General features: G+C 46.0%; 1 pseudogene; it reads right to left on the minus strand.

Moving 5' to 3' along the window:
• Positions 1-13,539, minus strand: part of LOC123457324 — a 104,036-nt pseudogene that overhangs the window by 59,007 nt on the left and 31,490 nt on the right.

The following is a 13,539-nucleotide window of genomic DNA, read 5'->3' on the forward strand; positions in this document are numbered from 1 at the left end:
GATCTATCTCAATGAGAATCCAAGCAGCCTGTGGCAGTTGCCAAGCAGCCTGGGTTTTTGCTCTCTCTTGCCAAAGCCGCCTACCTATAGCCTGCCAGGGGTGCCAAGGTTGCCTGAATTCTCACCCAGTAATGCACCAAAGCTGCCTGCCTTCGAGCTTGAAAGGGGATTGAGGTAGCAAGCCCTGAAGCTGCCCTAACTCTGGCTTGGAACACTGGGACCTGCAAGCAGTCTGCGCTCTGCCGCCTTAGGAGAGTGGGGGATGGATGGCGATGTACAGGTAGGGGTTTGCACCTGTGCTGGGGCTAGTGACTCAGTGTGGACTTGTGTGGCCCTTGCTGTGGGACTGGGCCCGCTGCACGTGCAGTTGTAGTGCAGGGGCAGCTGATGTGGGTACAGGATCAGGACACAGCAGAGGCTTGCCGGCTGGCAAGTGATGGGAGCACAGCAGCAGGGGATCTGGCAGCCACCTAATCATGGCAGAGGTGGCCCCCGCGGGGATGCGAACCAAGCACCATGTGGCTGGTCAACTCGCAGGATCAGAGAACAAGGGCAGAGTTCACAGCTTCAGTGCAGCAGGCTGGCGGGAGTGGCTGGTGGGTGCACGATCAGAGCACAGCCACGTGGGGCTTGGGGTGTGTGGGGAGCGCGTTGGGGGCAGGGGGCACGTGGCGCGGGGCTTGCTGGGGGCACGGGGCACGCCGGGGGGGCGGGGCACGCCAGGGTGCGGGGCGCGCGAGGGAGGTGCGGGCGGGGGGGGCATGGGCGGTGTGGGGAGCGGGGCGGGGGGCGTGTGCTTGCCTGTTTTTCCCCACTCTGTTCCCTCCCACTGGCAAAAAGACCCTAACAGCCCTTGAATACTTGCCTTTTTCTTCCCTGTTATCTGGAGTGCAGCTAGGCACTGGCCATCTTGGCCGGAAGTCTGTGTTTTTTTTTTTAATAGCATCTTGGGTGAGAGGAGCAGATATTGGAAGAGATGTATAGTTGAAGCAGCTTCAGGGTAAGTACGGGGCCCAGGAAGACAGCAAGAGTAGCCCTGAAATCCTCTCCAGGAACAGATCTTGCAGAACAAAGAAGCCAAAGAGTCTGGAAATGTTTAGCAGCTGAACAGGCCAGATTCCTGCTGATCAGAGGGTACCTGCAGTGCTGACAAGAAATCCCCCATGGGGTCAAGGTTAGAAAGGGCCCATTCTGGGCCTCTCGGAGAAAAGTGGCCTGGACGAGGGGGAAATCATCGGGCCTGTGATGAGTACCCAGGTCTGCATGCCGGACACTCCACAGCCTTCCTGCCTGGGTTGACAAATATCCTTACTAATTAGCCCTGGTTTGTTATGGAGGGTGGGTGCTGTCAGCCAGCATCGTGATGCTCTGAGACCTTCATCCTTGGTCTCAGGTCAGCTGATTTCTGGAGAAAGTGGCAACTCTCATTCCCTACTAGTACCTAGAAAAGCCTGGAAGAGAGCAGGTCAAGCCAGCTTCAGTGTCTTTTCAACATTCAATCAGTTTCATAAACAGAAGATTTAAAAAGGTTGAGATCACCTTTGAAGGGATTAGGAGAACACATGAAAATTATTCAAGGAGGCCTGGAGAGATGGCTCAGCAATTAAGGTGCTTGATTGTAAAGCCTGAAGGCCTGGGTTTGATTCGGGCACATACGTCTGGAGTTTGTTTGCACTGGCAAGTGGCCTTGGTGCGACCTGGCACACCCATTCTCTTTCTCCTTTGCGAAAGTTTTTTTAACTAAAGAAAAATATTCAAAGAGATCTCAGTGGCTGCATATGTTGGCAATTCTCCCTGGCAGCCATGACATGCCAGTGACAGAAGATGTGACTTGCTGCCCCCTCTACATAATACCTGAATGTATGTCATGTGACTTCAGGTAAGGCCTTTCTGTCTCTGAGCCTAGACCTCCCTCTCTGAGCTGGTGTGCTATGAAATGAGGGGCTGAGTGTGGAGCCTCCCAGCATGTTGAATTACAGCAAGCACTCAGACACAGTGGGCCACAGAGCTGGAGGATGGAGGAGCCTGAAATCAGGCCCTTTTGGCAGCAGATGTCAGGTGAACACCTTTGTAGAGTGGTGTGTGGCCATCTGGACTTAGTAAACATGTCTGCTCAGGGTACCTGTATCTGTCAGGCCTTCAACATCATGGACCTGAATCATGGTGACTTCATTGACAAGGTGGACCTGAGGGGTCACCTTTGCTGCACTGCGTGAATGATGCATGGGAAAAACTGGGAGTTGGGGGTGGGCGTGTTGTTATGTGCAGGCCACCTACCAAGAATAGGTGATTTGGGACATATGAAGATATGGATATGGACTTTTGGGCTTGTGAGCTGAATGGTCCTTTGGGGCCACTATATTCCTGCCTCACTGCCCTCCTCCATGTTCCATCAATGTCAAGAATGAAGAGTTGGATGCAATAGTGAAGGAGGCTCCAGGGCTCATCAACATCAAAGTCTTCCTAAAAATGTTGTGGGAGAAACTTCATGGTAAGCAAGGCTCTCAGGAGGCTAGGGAGGGGCTAGAGAGAGTTAGTGTGGTGGTTTGATTCAGATGTCCCCCATAAACCTAGGTGTTCTGAACACTAGATTTCCAGCTGATGGAGATTTGTAAATTAACACCTCCTGGAAGCAGTGTATTGTTGGGGGCCGGCTTATGAGTGTTACACCCTGTTTCCCTTGCAAGTGTTTGGCACACTCTCCTGGTGCTGTTGTCCACCTGTGTTGGCCAGGGGGTGATGTCTACCCTCTGTTCCTGCCATTTTTCCCACCTGATATCATGGAGCTTTCCCATGAATCTGTAAGCCAAAATAAACCTTTTCCCCCCACAAGCTACTCTTGTTGGGCAATTTCTGTCTGCAATGTGAACCTCATTGCAACAGTAGTAGACATGTCTCCGTAACTTTCCTAAGTGATTTTTACATAACCATATTTTAGAACACGGTGTACCCCTCAAGGCACTATGGACACACACACCATCCTAGGTGCCTCAGTTTCCACCTAGACTCAATGCTCAAAATCAAGACAGAATCTTCCACTTCCTGCCTATTACCATTCTTCTTGTTCTAGCAAAGGGTGATCTGGAAAAAACTAATCTAAGACTGACTCACTCTATCTTCATATCTCTCTTCCTCCCTCTCTCTCTCTCTCCCTAACTCTCCCTCATTCAAGTCCTTGAACCCCAAGCTGTAGGCTCATTTCTAATTTCAAGCAAAGAATTGAATAAAAATGACTGAGGGCCTAGAGAGATGGTATAATGGTTAAGGAGTTTGCCTGTGAAGCCTAAGGACCCATGTTCAACTCTCCAGCTCCCATGTAAGCCAGATGCACACAGTGACACAAGCACATAAGGTCACACAGACAGTGGCACAAGCATATGAAGTTCAATTACACTTTCTGGAGGCCCTGGCATGCCAACACTTCCAAAAACAAAGCAATCTGGCCATGGTGGAACAAGCCTCTAATCCCAGCACTTGAGAGGCAGATGGATCATCACGAGTTCAAGGCCACCCTAACAGTACATAGTGAAATCTAGGTCAGCCTGAGCTAGAGTGAAACCCTACCATGAAAACCAAAAACAAAAACAACAACAAAAAGCCATTATTGAACTAGCCTCAAAAAAAAAAAGACTGAGAAAGATAATAATTAAATTATTATATTTATTGAGGGAACTACTGAACCGAAGAAATGCACCCACCTGTCTAGAGATCCCATGTGGGGTGCTTGGAACAACTGTGGAATGAAAAAAGAGAAAAGAAAGTTGAAGGAGCTCCTGCCATGTGTTGAGCTGGAGGGGTAAAGGAGCCCATGTGACATTCTGGGAAGGCACTCACCTACCCTGTCCATCTCATACTCTCCTTGTTCAGGAGCCAGCTTTGGGTTTCTGGGTTCTTGCTCTGGGGCCAGCCATGATTCCACCAAAGGTAGGTGAGAGCATGGAAGGAAAAGACTTTTGGGAGATAGTTTCTTCAGTGAACAGCTCACTCAGTTTATTGTCAGGGAAATGGTTGTATAAGCATCTGAGGGCAGGGGGAAGGGTCCTAATGCTATTGGATGTAGCAGGTTCATTCCTGATGCCTAAGAAGCACATGGGGACATTAATTTGAGCAGGTCAGCAAGAGTGGGGTGGGAGGGTTAGGTGATCTAGGGCCTCAGGTGGATGGGCCGTGAAGGTTCTGGCTGATAAGGAGTTTCCTAACTAACTGGCCAAAGGTCACAGGGCTATGGGCAAAGCCCAAGTTCAGGTATGCTAGGCTTGGAGACGCAGTGGCCTCCTGTAGCCAGGCATCCTCTGCCATGCCTGGCAGCTCAGGCCCCACTCCTGAAGGCTCCAGCGTGTGCCTGGCAGTGCCTGCCATATGAGCTGTAATTAAAAAAATTGGTAGCAGAAGTCAGTAGGCTAGAAAAAGACTATATGGAAGAGAGGAGAGGGAAAACTTTCAGGGTGATGCTATTGTATATATGTAAGTAGAAGAACAGATTACAGGCAGTGGCATGGCCTAAGGTCTATAGTCAGCTTTTTCAGGAGTCTCCATAATGCTTTCCAAAGTGGTGCGGGTACGGGATCAGAACACAGCAGAGGCTGGCTGGCTGGCAAGTGATGGGAGCACAGCTCTTTCTCCTTTGCGAAATTTGTTTTAACTAAAGAAAAATATTCAAGGAGATCTCAGTGGCTGCATATGTTGGCAGTTCTCCCTGGCAGCCATGACATGCCACTGCCAGAAGATGTGACTTGCTGCCCCCTCTACATAACACTGAATGTATGTCATATGACTTCAGGTAAGGCCTTTCTGTCTCTGAGCCTCGACCTCCCTCTCTGAGCTGGTGTGCTATGAAATGAGGGGCTGACTGTGGAGCCTCCCAGCATGTTGAATTACACTAAGCACTCAGACACAGTGAGCCACAGAGCTGGGGGATGGAGGAGCCTGAAATCAGGCTCTTTTGGCAGCAGATGTCAGGTGAACACCTTTGGGGAGTGGTGTGTGGCCATCTGGACTTAGTAAACATGTCTGCTCAGGGTACCTGTATCTGTCAGGCCTTCAACATCATGGACCTGAATCACGGAGACTTCATTGACAAGGTGCAACTGAGGGTCACCTTTGCTGCACTGGGTAAATGATGCATGGGAAAAACTTGGAGTTGAAGGTGGTGTGTTGTCATATGCAGGCCACTGACCAAGAATAGGTGATTTGGGACATATCAAGATATGGATATGGACTGTTGGGCTTCTGAGCTGAGTGGTCCTTTAGGGCCATTATATTCCTGCCTCACTGCCCTCCTCCACGTTGCATCAATATCAAGAATGAAGAGTTGGATGCAATAGTGAAGGAGGCTCCAGGGCCCATCAACATCAAAGTCTTCCTAAAAATGTTGAGGGAGAAACTTAAGGGTAAGCAAGGCTCTCAGGAGGCTGGGGAGGGACTAGCGAGAGTTAGTGGTGGTGGTTTGATTCAGATGTCCCCCATAAACCTAGGTGTTCTGAACGCTAGATTTCCAGCTGATGGAGATTTGGAAATTAACACTCTTGGAGGCAGTGTGTTGTTGGGGGCAGGCTTTTGAGTATGACACACTGTTTCCCTTGCAAGTGTTTGGCACACTCTCCTGGTGCTGTTGTCCACCTGTGTTGGCCAGGGGGTGATGTCTACCCTCTGTTCCTGCCATTTTTCCCACCTGATATCATGGAGCTTTCCCATGAATCTGTAAGCCAAAATAAACCTTTTTCCCCCCACAAGCTGCTCTTGGTTGGGCAATTTCTGCCTGCGATGTGAACCTGAATGCAACAGTAGTAGACATGTCTCCGTAAGTTTACTAAGTGATGTTTACATAATCATATTTGAGAACATGGTGTCCCCCCTCAAGGCACTACGGACGCACACACCATCCTAGGTGCCTCAGTTTCCAGCTAGGCTCAATGCTCAAAATCAAGACAGAATCTTCCACTTCCTGCCTATTACCATTCTTCTTGTTCCAGCAAAGGGTGATCTGGAAAAAACTAATCAAATAGTGATTCACTCTCTCTATCTTCATATCTCTCTCTCTCTCAATCTTCATATCTCTCTCTCTCTCTCTCCCTAACTCTCTCTCATTCAAGTCCTTGAACCACAAGCACTAGGCTCATTTCTAATTTCAAGCAAAAAATTGAATAAAAATGACTGAGGGCCTAGAGAGATGGTATAATAGTGAAGGAGCTTGCCTGGGAAGCCTGAGGACCCATGCTCAACTCTCCACCTCCCATGTAAGCCAGGTGCACAGAGTGACACAAGCACACAAGGTCACACGGACAGTGGCACAAGCATATGAAGCTCAGTTACACTTTCTGGAGGCCCTGGCATGCCAACTCTTCCAAAAACAAAGCAATCTGGCCATGGTGGCACAAGCCCTTCATCCCAGCACTTGAGAGGCAGATGGATCATCACGAGTTCAAGGCCACCCTAAGAGTACATAGTGAAATCTAGGTCAGCCTGAGCTAGAGTGAAACCCTACCATGAAAACCAAAAACAAAAACAACACCAAAAAGCCAGTATTGAACTAGCCTCAAAGAAAAAAAAAGACTGAGAAAGATAATAATTAAATTATTATATTTATTGAGGGAACTACTGAACCAAAGAAATGCACGCACCTGTCTAGAGATCCCATGTGGGGTGCTTGGAACAACTGTGGAATGAAAAAAGGGAAAAGAAAGTTGAAGGAGCTCCTGCCATGTGTGGAGCTGGAGGGGTAAAGGAGCCCATGTGGGGTATGAAGGCTAGGGGTGTTCAGGTGAACTAGAGGAACATGTGGTTCATCAGGGCTAGGGGAAGTCTCAGAAAGAGGCTATCTCTGACACCAAGTTCCAGGCACTGAACTTGACCAGCTACAATGTTTAAATCTTATGAAAGACCTCCCTTCCAGTAGGAGTACTGGTTGTTTGTGGAAAAACAGGTCTAGAGCTGGAGGGATGGCTTAGCAGTTAAGGGAATTGCCTACAAAGCCAAAGGACTGAGGTTCGATCCCCCAGGATCCCACCTCTACAACAGACTGATCTTGAATTCATGACAATCCTCCTGCCTCAGCTTTCTGAGAGCAGGAATGAAAGGAGTGTGCCACCACACCCAGCCTTCCCATCACCACACTCATTATATTAAAACTGTGTCTCACTGAATTTCCCAGGTTGACATAACTTCACCATGCAGCCTAAGCTGCTCTCCAATTTTTATAGTTCTTCCATGCTAAGGCTCTACGGTAACTAAGATTACAGTCCTGTGCCACCATGCTTAACTTTGGACGTGAGATTCAAACCCAAGCAGGTCTATGCCTCCTGCCCTGTTGCACATTAATATGTTACTGAGAGGTTATCAAGAGAGGGCTGGCAGAAGGTGTAAAGGGTGAGGACTGGGTGCACAGCTGATCCTGCAATTCTGCATCCTGGATTAACCATGTCCTTGATAAAGACCCAGGGGCAAAGTCCTTTCCAAGACCAGGGCTCTGCACTGCCTTTAAAGGTGTCCAAGACAGACTCAAAGGCAAAGATGGGGACACAAAAAGTGAAAGGGAGCCAGAGGTTGCTATAAACCCCAGTATTTGGGAGTCTGAGACAGGAGGATTGCTGGAAGATTGAAAGATAGCATGGCTTACCTATTCAGTTTCAGGCCAGCCTTTTTCTACAGAGTAAGATTGTGTCCCAAAAGCAAAATAAAAAAGGGGTGGTAAATCATAATGGAACAAACTTGAAGAGAAACAGGCAACTCTACAACAATCCTGGGCTACATTTTCCCCAAGCCTGGTTTGATATGAAGTCCCCACTTCCTTATCTCCTTGATTCTCTAAGCCCATGGCTTCCCCCCATTCCCAATACTGAGTGACCTGGACTCAACTCCAGCAGTGTAACATATCTGAGTAGAGCGTGGTACTGCATGCCTTTAAACCAAGCACTCAGAAGGTAGGAGGGTTGCTGAGAGTCTGAGGCCACCCTAACCACACAGTGAATTCCAGGTCAGCCTGAGCTAGTGAGACACTACCTCAAAAAACATATACATATATACATACATACATATACATATACATACATACATATATAATATACATACACACACACGCACACACACACACACACACACACACACACACACGAAGTTGGGGAGCAGACAAGTCCACCCTTACTGCACACAGTAACTGGTCTTAGGACCTACCTAAAGTCTGCATGTTTATCAAGTTTGTCTTACCCATATCTCTTACCAACTCTGAACCTTGGTCTATAAGACTCTCTCTCTCTCACCTGGAATTCCTCACTTGTGCTGTGGGATTCTGGATGATTGCAAAGACACTAAAATGGGAGTCCCATTGAACAATAGTGCATGCGCCCAAGATCTGTCACTGAGAGGAACATGCAGCAGGGCAAGGTGGAGTCAGGAAGTGTGAACTAAAATTCCCAGGAAACAGCTCTATCTGCTGCACCTACTTCCAGCAAGGCTGAATAAACTGATAAAGTTCCTGTGATCACAGGCAGATGGGATGTTGCAAGTCAAAGCCAAATTACCCAGGGCTAACTTTAGCCTCTTAATAGCCATTTCTTTCCCACCCATGTGTCTGAACTAACATCCTGGTAACTATCAATTGATCAGGTGTTTTGAAATGCAAAAGCAGACCCCAGCTTCCAACCCAAGGGCTAAGAATGTCCTCATATAGCAACTAAGGCCTGTGATGGTCAGTCAATGTATTTGAAAACTACCCTTTTTTTGTTCTGTTGGAACATGATTTTGGGGTAACCTAAATCTGTATTCCTGGGCCATAGTCACTCATATTTGGCTGTAGAATAAGCTATCTATTATCCTGTTTGACATAAGAGCTATGTCTTTTGAATTGACAGAAGGCAGAATTGCAGCTAGTTCTTTCATTTATGTCAAATGCGAGCCCCAGCCCCAGGCCTGAGCTTATCAATTCACTTCCATAAAGACTACAGAGCTAGTCCTGATAGTACAGGATTATAAATCAAGGTACCTGAAGTTCAGGCTGGGCTACAGAGTGAAATCCTGTCTGAAAAAAAAAAAAAAGACATTTAAGAAATAATAATAGTGCTGTGTTGCTTAAGGCAAAGTGCTTGTACAATATGCAAAAATTCCTGGGTTCCACCCCCAGTATCCTTGACACACACAGGAATGGGTGAGAAAGATAAGTGCCTGTCAATGAATGAGAGTTCCCAGAAAAGCACTGAATCTGCTACACCTGCATCCAGCAAGGTTGAAAGGACTGATCAAACTCCTGTGACCACAAAGACATGGAATATTACAAGTCAGACCCAAATTACCTTGGGCTACTTTTATTTAGCCACTTCTTGCCCACCTCTGTGTCTTAACTAACTTCCTGGTGACTATCAGTTGATCACTTGTGATCCTTTTGGGAATGCAAGAACAGACCACAGCTTCCACCAACCCACTGGTAAGATTGTCTACCATCAGATGGCATCTGAGGCCTATGGTAGAGATTTCCCTGCAGTTCATTTGAAGTGGTAAGAGGCTCTGCAAGGAAGTGTCTTTAACCATGGAGCAATCTCTCCAACCCTGTCTCCTGATATATTCAGTTGTCCCAGATTTGACTAGGAGATCTCTGCACTCTTGGTTTTCTGACACAATGTCTAGCAATATAGATCAGGTTTACCCTAACCTGACTTCTTGGTCTTCCTGTTTATGCCCCTTGAAGTCTGGAATTTCAATCATGCACCACGATACCTAGTTTTCATCTGGTTCTTGATTTGAAAGTTTTTAAAGCTTCTGTAGCGAATATATGTAGGTTTTGTGTTTATTGGTTAAAAAAGTAACTAATGAGCCTCTCATAGTTTCTTGTGCAACATTAAAACTGATGTACCATATCAAGATTATTGGCTTAGTATTTTGTTATGTAACAACTCTAAGAATAAGTACTATTTCAGTACCATAGAATGGATGAAATAAAAAGAAATTTAAATATTACAAAAGGCCATATTCAGAAACAACTAGCTCTAAGCCAACTGGTGGCACAGACCTTGTTCCTAATTACTGAGGAAGCTGGGACAGAAGGACTACAAGCCCTAGACAATTTAGCAACACACTTACTCAAAATTTTAAATGGGTGGGGGGCATTTTGGATATAGCTCCGTTCTAAAGAGATTAGCTACTTATATATGTAAGGCTGTAGGTTTAATCTCCAGAATGTAAGAGAAACTTAAAGACACAGGGAGAAAGGAGGTAAGGAGGGAGAGAAGGGAAGGAACTAAGCCAGGTATGGTGGCACACACCTTTAATCCCAGCACTCATGAAGCTGAGGTAGGAGGACGGCAGTTAGTTTGAGGCCACCCTGAGACTACAGAGTGAATCTCAGGTCAGTCCAGGCTAGAGCGAGACCCTACCATGAAAAGCAAAGATAAAAATAAATAAATAATTATTGTATCTGCTGGAAAGATGGCTTAGTGGCTAAGGCAATTGCCTGAAAAGCCTAAGGACCCAGGTTTGATTCCCCAGAACCCATGTAAGGCATAGGTACAAGGTGGCACTGGAATTTGTTGGCTGGCTTGCCATTCTCCCTCTCATAAGCAAATGAACAAAATTAAAAAAAGAACAGACCCTAACTATAAAAGAGCATTTTGGAAACTAACAACAAGTAATTAGTCAACTACTAGGTAGCTTGATTCCCTCAATCACTAACTGGGAGCTCACAAAGAATATACAGTGGTTACAAATAAAGTCCTGTGAAGTCATGAGAGAGGATTAGGAGCACAGAACTGTCTTTAGAGAAGCCAAAAAGTACCCCAAACTAGAGTTCTTCATGGGGAACAGCAAGAAAAAAGTGTTGACTGAGAAGGATTTTTAGGCTTAATGCACAATTATTATAAGTCTGCTATCTCATTGTAAAAGACGGAAGAATTCACTGCCTGAGCGGGGTGGCTGCTCAGTAGTGGAGTGCTTGTCTAGCATACCAGAGGCCCGTGACGTGACCCCATCTACCCACCCCAAAGCCAAAACCTTAAAAATAAAATCAAGGCGTAAACAAACAAAAGGTTCTGTTTCTAACATGAGAGATGAAAACAGGTAATTTCAAGAAGAGAAATGTAGAATGTAGACAAGCATTCAGGAAAGAAAGGGAAACAGTCTGAAACACAACCATCAACTTAGAGGAATTAAAGATGAGCTAGATGTGGTGGCACACACCTTTAATCACAGCCCTTTGGAGGCTGAGGTACAAGGATAGCTGAGAGTTCTAGCCAGTCTAATACTACAAAGACAGCCTGGGTTAGAATGATACCCTAACTCAAAACACCAAAAAAAAAAAAAAAAAAAAAAAAAGAAAAGAAAAGAAAAAAGAATCAAAGATGACTGTTTTTACAAAAAAATAAAAATAAAAAAACAACCATGACTCTACCCTTAGATACTACCAAATTAAACACAATGTCTCTGTGCTACACCAATATATCTATTATAATGTAAATATTCCATATCAATTTATGTCTCTCTATATATACGTATGTATATATACATACACACACATACATACATACATACATACATACATACATACATACATACATGCATGCATACATACATATCTGTTAGTGGTATATGTCCAGACACCTGGGAGAAATTTGCAATTGACATTGGGGCAGATGACTAAAGCTTACTTTTGGGAAATCGAGCTTAAAAACAAAAGTGAACAACAAACTTTATTATTGTGTAGGTCTGTAGATAACCATAAAACCCTCGACATATTAAAAAAACTCTCCTGAAAACTAACACAGACACAATTCACCAATTTTTATAGACGAATGTATTTAGGAATATAAATAAGCCATTATTAGTGCATATTTTTGAAGTTCACATCACTGATTACATAGATTTTTTTTAAATTATTTATTTATTTATTTATTTAGGGGGACAGAGACAGAGAGAAAGACAGATAGAGGGATAGAGAGAGAGAATGGGCGCGCCAGGGCTTCCAGCCTCTGCAAACAAAGTCCAGACATGTGTACCCCCTTGTGCATCTGGCTAACGTGGGACCTGGGGAACCGAGCCTCGAACTGGGGTCCATAGGCTTCACAGGTAAGCATTTAACCGCTAAGCCATCTCTCCAGCCCTGATTACATAGATTTTAGATCACTTTTCTTTAAAAAGTTCTTTATGTTCGAGATTGGATTTTTGAATGGAAAAGTTAGGGAGCAGGGAATTATTATGATTTATTGGCTATGATTACAGAAGTTGTCAATAAAATATAAAAATAAAATAAAAAATAAACAAAAAAAGTCCTCTATCTTGGAGAAAGCACTCACATAACATTAAGAGAGGGCAAAGAATGTCTTCAGGGTTCTGGGTTCTCAGCCCAGGGTTCCGGATGAGGGTCCTGCCTGGGCCTCCTGCTGGCAGTGGCTGCTCCAGGGGGAGAGAACTTAGCTCTCCCCACAAAGCGCAGGGCGCCTACATCGCCCACTGAGAAGTGGTGCTTGCCAGGGCCCAGGCCATATCAGTGCCTGCTGTGGGTTCACTTTGGTGTCTGGGTCCTGTGGGGCGTGGCCACCTGGGGTCCGCCCTCCTCTGTGCTGTAGGGATCTGAGCCTAGGGCACTCTAGGAGGGCCCCGGGGTGAGGGGTATGGCGGGGAAAGGGCCATGCTTGAGCACCAATCATGGGCCTAGGCCCAAGGTGAACCTTGGCATCTCTTCACCCAACCAACCCCCAGCTGAGCTGCAACTAGGAGTGCCATGTTGTTCACGTTCCTCCTCTGAGCCCAGCTCAGCCAGTACAAAGGGAGCCCAAGAGGCGCAGGCTGCGAGGCATCTGCCTGCCTTCATGACCCGTCCTTTCCTGGCCCTGGCCCGCCGCCCCCAGCTCTCTGCCTCTGGTCATGGGTCTCTCAGCCCTTGGCCTGAGTATCACGAGATTTCCCTTAGTGGAAAAATTGCTGTGACAAGACTCACTTAAAAAAAAATAACAGTACTTATTCAAAAACCAGTGTATATAGCATCACATAGAAATAAAAATGCCTCCTCTAGCTAAGGACTAGCCAAATCCTGACGTCCTTTTCACCCATAGTGAGGACCAATCTCTTTGAGGCATGTAAAACATGTGGACACTGAGCATTTCACATGACCCTAGCTTAGGGACTGGAGATGACTCAGAGGTTAAGGTGCTAACGACCAGGGTTTGATTCCCCAGTGCCCAACTAAAACCAGATGCACTAAGTGCTGCATGCATGTGGAGTTCATTTTCAGTGTTGTGCCCACTCTCTCCATGTTTGCAAATAAATAAAATTTTATATGACCCTACATAAATGTAGTATCAAGTTTTATTTTAGGTTATGGTTTAATGCAACTACTGAGCCAGAAAGTTGAACAGGGACCAGTGCACAGTTCCTTGGTCCAGGTTGGTCGAGTAAGTCCCATGAGGCTCTGAAAGGCCCAAGAATTCAGAAGCTCAGAAATACCATCACGCTCCAAAGGGAGCTTAAGCGGGCCCCCTGCATACCTCAAACTCCAGGCTTTACTCTCTGTTGGAAGCAATTAAAGAATCCCTCTTCTCATTATATCAGAGCCGGCTCCTA

The sequence above is a fragment of the Jaculus jaculus genome, unplaced genomic scaffold (assembly GCF_020740685.1).
Source record: "Jaculus jaculus isolate mJacJac1 unplaced genomic scaffold, mJacJac1.mat.Y.cur mat_scaffold_36_1_2353498_arrow_ctg1, whole genome shotgun sequence".
Lineage (NCBI taxonomy): Eukaryota > Metazoa > Chordata > Mammalia > Rodentia > Dipodidae > Jaculus > Jaculus jaculus.